This window comes from Pelophylax lessonae, assembly GCF_965119305.1.
Source record: "Pelophylax lessonae genome assembly, chromosome: 1".
Lineage (NCBI taxonomy): Eukaryota > Metazoa > Chordata > Amphibia > Anura > Ranidae > Pelophylax > Pelophylax lessonae.
Window position 1 is genome coordinate 668843586 of NC_138768.1, and position 6590 is coordinate 668850175.

A 6590-nucleotide genomic window follows, 5' to 3' on the forward strand; every position below is an offset into this window, starting at 1 on the left:
AGTATTTTTTTTTTTTTTTAGAATTCTCCTTTACAGGGACTTGGGGGGGGGGGGGGTCCTTTGTCTACATACTTTTGCTAATAGTTGTCCCTCGTTCCCATTTCAAAAAGTTGGGAGGTATGTGCCTGGCTCAGTGCCAAAATTTAGTACTTTTTGGAGCAGAGGAAGGCCCATTTAAATTGAATAGTGTCGCTCCAAAAATACACCACAAAAATAATTTAAAAAAAATTACGCAGCAGCGTCACTCAGGTGTGAACAAGGCCTTAAGTATTATAAAATAGAACTAAAGCTTAACCACTTTACCACCGGAGGATTTTGCTGTCTTACGTCCAGGCCACTTTTTGCGATTCGGCACTGTGCGACTTTAACTGACAATTGCGCGGTCGTGCGATGCCATACCCAAACGAAATTTACATCCTTTTTTTTCCCACAAACAGAGCTTTCTTTTGACGGTATTTGATCACCTGTGCGATTTTTACTTTTTGCGCTAAAAACAAAAAAATAGCGTTTATTTTGAAAAAATTACAATATTTTTAACATTTTTTTATATGAAATTCCCCCCCCAAAAATGTAAAAATCTAAATTTTTTTAATTTTTTGGCCAATTTGTTTTCTGCTACCTATGTTTGGTAAAAAAAAATCACAATAAGCGTATTTTGATTGGTTTGCGCAAAAGTTATTGCGTTTACTAACTAAGGGAAAGATTTCTGTCATTTTTGGTGTTTTTTTTTTAACGAGTAATGGCGGCGATCTGAGATTTTTTTTTGCGGGACTGCGACATTGCGGCGGACAGATCGGACCCTTGACTGACATTTTTGACACTTTTGGGGGTACCAGTGACATTACTACAGTAATCAGTGCTATAAATATGCACTGTTACTGTAAAAATGACACTGGCAGGGAAGGGGTTAATTTTATTGGAGAGGGAGGGGTTAATGTATGCCTGGTGCTTACTAACGTGTGGGGGGGGAGGTGACTGAGTGAGTCAGGGACAGATCGCATGTTCAGCTATGCTGAACCCTGCAATCTGTCACTGTTTGTCACTTAGGAGATCCGCCCGCTCTGTTTACACAAGAGGGCGGATCTCCAAACTCGATTCCCCGACGATCGGGGAAGAGTGGTGGCAATCGCCGCCGCTCCTCCCCTGGCCCGACTCCCGCTGTGACTGAAAACAGCGGGAGCACGCCTCAGGCGGGGAGCGAGCGCCGCCTACAAGGGGAGGAGTCCAGCGACGTAGGTCTACGTCGCTGGACGGAATCGAGCCACTTTGCCGCAGTACAGTCAACGTGACTGGTCGGCAAGTGGTTAAACATTTCTTTTCATTTTGGATAGAGTAAGGGAGGGTAATAAACCCTGTAAGGTTTACTTTTGCCATTTGTGTCCCATTGGGGAGTTTTCCATTCACTTCCTGTCCCATAGTCGAAACAGGAAGTGAAAGAAAATCCTTTTGTCACCAGAACTACAGTAGTGTCTCTGCAGGAAGATATCCTACTATTCCTGTTCTGGGGTAACGCAAAATCTGGGATTTTCTTTTTTTTTTTCTCTATAAAATCTTTATTTTCAGTTAGTCAGTTCAGTGTTATAAATTACAACAAAGAGAAATGAAAAATGAATATGCGTCAGATAAGACTGTAGTATAACAATGTAGAGATCCATTCTGGAAGCACTCAACTTTATAAGGTCACATGCATGAAAACCATACAATAAAAAGAGGTCACATGTCATTTATAACTCAGGTGTGTGCGTATATAGACTGTGTGCATCTTTTAAAACAATGACCATGTCACCCATGTTGAGTGAAGTCACATCAGCGCGATGTGACTCCCATCTCAGTCTATCCAAAATATGGAAGAGCCGAGCCAGCTCCAGCTCCAGGAGGCCCCGTGCCAGGCCACGCACCAGAGGAGAAGGGCAAATATTACCTACATCAGACCTCCCCTAGCACACCGCACCCCGCAAGAAGCCCCCCAAACACACCCCCGCCCCTACGGTTGGGCAGCAGAGGGGAGCACAACAACAGCAATGTCCATAAGAGGGAACGTTCCCCATCTACTGATCGATCTCTCGTATCAAGTATCCAAACTGGTTGCGTTTTAAGCAGCCTACCAACCAACTTTGAACAGTATAACATCTTCAAAAGGAAAGAGGTATCAGGCATAGAAGAAGAAAAGAAAATTGGAGATAGAAAATCAGGATCATACCCAGTGTCTCATAGATATTGTTGTCAGTCGTGCCAGGCCGCGGTCATCCATTGCAGTATGCATCATCTCACAGGAGGTAAGCATAAGTCTCTCGCCACTGTAACATCAAGAAATGGGAGGAGTATCAACCCATCGCACCAGTCTAAGGGATGGGTCCGCCAACTCTAACAATGCCTGATCCAAGCTAGAGGGCATCTGATCTGGGTCACCCATGTAGCTCAGCCATGGCAGCCATATCTCGTCACTGCTCCCTGGTACCCCTGCAAGTTGCTTTCCAGTCCTCAGCCACTCTGATCTCGTTCACCTTGCCCATCCACTCCACTCGGCTCGGAATTTGTGGTCGCTTCCAATATATAGGGATTAGTCTCTTGGCTGCATTTAGTAAATGGGGTAATATACTCCGCCAGTAACAACTAATCGGCATGGATGGGACATGTAGCAAGAAATGGAGCGGATGGAAGGGTATGTCTAAACCTAAGACAGCTTTGATCGGAGCTCTCACGTCTTCCCAAAATGGAGCAATTACTGGGCATTCCCACCACAAATGCATAAGAGTACCTCTTCCTCTGCAGACCCTCCAACAGGACTCAGACATTGAGGAATAGATGCGTGCTAAATCAGCTGGCACTCAGTACCAACGCGTTAAAATCTTATAATTCGTTTCCTGCATTTTAGAATCAATGGAACTCGAGTGGCTTAGATGGTATAAATGGGTCAAATCAGAAGTAGTAAACTCCAGCCCTAGTTCCCTTTCCCATACGCGGACATAGGTGGGCTTAGTGGCAAATGTCACCCTACCTAGCAATTGATCAGGGATTTTCATTTGCCTTCCCTTTCCGTGATAATGGTAAACAGATAACTAGAGAGGGTAAATCTCCCCAACAGGGGCACAGTCAGCAGTAAAAACCTGACAGGTGATCTAATCCCAATCCACTTTATCCACAGCTAAAAAAAAAAAAATAAATAAAAATGGTTTAGCCTTTAGTTATACTTTTACATTTTTAGACTCCTTTAGACAACTCCATGAAAATGAGAAAAAAAAATCCACCCTTGCAATGAACCCCTCCCCTCTCCTTTCCCACTGCATGTAAAGGGTTAAAGCAGAACTACTTACCTCCTCTTTAACAGTATCGGTCTCTAGTCAGTGCCACCATCTTCTCGAGTTCGGGTCTTTGGACATTTCCATTGGCCTACACGGGATGACATATGTTCTCTGCATGTAAAGGAGTAAATTTATCCTGGCACGCAGGGACCTTGTCAGTGATGTAAGCTGAGATGCACACGCGCAGCTTAGTTTACATGCCACAGAAGACTGCTAGCATGTAAGCAGGTGGAGTTTTAGGCCTTATGCACACAGGGCATTTGAAAAAAACGATCTGCAAAGCCAGTTCTGAAAAAAACAGCTGTAAAAATGTGCTTTTGGAAGCGTTTTGTATTGGCGTTAATGCACGTTTTAGCCACGTTTCGCAGCGTTCGGGTTTAGAAGCCTTTCTCTGCACTCTTCTATTTTCCTACCTCAAATCCAACTACTACAGCTTAAAAATGTCTGACGTGGCCTAACACTGTATGCGGCATTTAGAAGTCTTTAGCAGCGTCAGGAGTTTTTACAGCTTAACGCTGCTGCTCCAAAATGCGCTGGTCCTGGTTTTTTTTTTTACATATTAACCGCTTGCCGACCGCCGCACGACTACTTACTGCGGCGGTCAGCCCCTCACAGGCAGAGCGACGTAGTACTACGTCGCTAGCCTGTAAGGGTCTAGGGAGCGAGCGCGCGCCGCCGGAGGCGCGCTCCCGCGCGGTCACAGACCCCCCAGCGCCTGTGACCGGCGGACCCGATGTCCGTCGGTCACTCGGCGATCGTCGGTGGAGAGGGAGAAAGGCAGGCGGCTGATGTAAACAAGCCGCCTGTCATTCTCCCCTGTGTAGAAATAGTGATCATAGGGTTCTACTATGTAGGACCGTTGATCACTGTTTCTACACATCAAGCCACAGCCAATCACAGTTAGAATCACGCCCCTAGGGACACACATAACCCCTCCCTCTCAAAAAAGTTAACCCCTTCACTGCCAGTATAATTTTACAGTAACAGTGCATATGTATAGCACTGATTACTGTAGAAATGTCACTGGTAACCCCAAAAGTGTCAAAAATGTCAGTTAAGGGTCCGATCTGTCCGCCCCAATGTCGCAGTACCGCAGAAAAAAAATCGCAGATCGCCGCCATTACGCGTTAAAAAAAAAAAAATGACAAAAATCTTTCCCTTTGTTAGTAAACGCGATAACTTTTGCGAAAACCAATCAAAATACGATTTTTGCGATTTTTTTTTTTACCAAACATATGTAGCATAAAACAAATTGCCTGAAAATGTTAAAAAATTTAGATTTTTACATTTTTTTTGGGGAATTTCATATAAAAAAATGTGAAAAATATTGTTATTTTTGCAAAATTGACGCTCTTTTTTTGTTTATAGCGCATGATCAAAAAATCGCACAGGTGATCAAATACCACCAAAAGAAAGCTCTGTTTGTGGGAAAAAAAGGATGTCAAATTTGTTTAGGTACAGCATCGCACAACCGCGCAATTGTCCGTTAAAATCACGCAGTGCCGAATCGCAAAAAAAACCCTGGTCGGAATGGGGGTAAAATCTTCCGGGGCTTAAGTGGTTAAAAACGTCTTTGCCACTTACAGCTTCTAAAAGCCTGTGTGAGTATGAGGCCATAGAATAACATGGAGGGGCCTTTTTAAGCTGCGAAAAAAAAAACGTCGGACGCTCCTAAAAGCAGCTGTAAAATGCCCTGTGTGCATGAGGCCTTATGCTGACCCAGCCGGGAGTATTGGGTTTTGACCTTGATAAGGAATTACTACCGCTACCAGAGCCGTCTGTGCCTTGTCCTCGTCCTCTTCGGGCCTGCATCAGAAGAATCTTGAAGAAAGAACTGGGCGCAAGTACCGATGGCTGCCCAATGCCTGTCTACCACAAGGTCTGGTACCTTACAAAGTGCAGATTAGCCCATTTAACCCAGTTGCAGCGATATATGGAGCATCACGTCATGAGAACATACAGACGAGTGTTCCCTTATGTGCCTGTGCCTTCTGACAACTGGCTTTATGGTACAGCCGTGTGGGAGAAGAACATACCAGAACACATGCAAAGCTTCCGAAAGCAAAATTAATACTTTGAGGCAAAGTTCCACTGCCTGTACCGATTCTACAACACTGGAAGACATATCATGATAAACTGTGTGGAGATAGTTAAGCCTGATGGTCCATTCCTGGTCCTCCACTGAGTTCAGGGTGCCCACCCCGTCATGGGAGAACCAATATATCTCCCTGACCTCAACTTCTATGTTTAAGAATTCATAGTTGCGTTGCATTTTTTTAATATGCATATGCCTGTTAGACTTTATAGTGGTTGTAAAGTCAGAAAGTTTTTTTATCTTAAAGGAGTTGTGAAGGCAGAAGGTTATTTTATCTTATTGCATTCTATGCATAAGGATAAAAAGCCTTCTGTGTGAAGCAGCCTCCCTAGCACCCCCTAATACTTACCTGAGCCCCAGTGATGTCCATGAGTCCCTCAGCTGTCCGGGACTCTCTCTCCTGATTGGCTGAGATACAACTGCGGCGCCATTGGCTCCTGCAGCTGTCTATTACCGTTAGTTAGCCAATCAGGAGAGAGAGAGGGCAGGGCCAAACCGCAGCTCTGTGTCTGAATGGACACACAAAACTGCAGCTCGGCTCAGGTGCCCCCATAGCAAGCTGCTTGCTCTGGGGGCACTCGACAGGAGGGAGGAGCCAGGAGCACAGAAGAGGGACCCAAGAAGAAGAGGATCAAGGCTACTCTGTGTAAAACCAACCAAAACAGAGGAGGTAAGTATAATATGTTTGTTTTTTTCTAACCCAAACAAAAAGTAGACTTTACAATCACTTTAGCGGTTTGCACTATTTCATGTGATAATAGCCTGCCTGATCGCTGAATGTTGAAAAATGCCTTCAGTTCTGCTTTAATTGCTCACTTAGTCTAGGGGTAGAAGGAGAAATAACTTACCTAATGCGTCATTCCAGCAGTCTCCCTCCAGTGCTGTGACTAATCCCTTGTAGTTCCACTGTAAGTTGTGACTGGCTCCAGTCGCACCCCAGCTTTTTAAACAATACAGGGTTAATGACCCTGTATTGTATGTGATGACACCAAGGCTCCGCCCACAGACCAAAACTTTGGCCAGAGGAGGAGAACGATAGATCCAGCTGGAGTGGGGCAACAGGTAAATGATACAGCCTGTTCTACAATCCCCAAGATATTAAATAAAAAAACGTTGTGCTAAAGATAAAAGTATATTATTATTATACAGTGGGTATAGAAAAGAATCACCATCCTTTAAAATAATCACTTTTT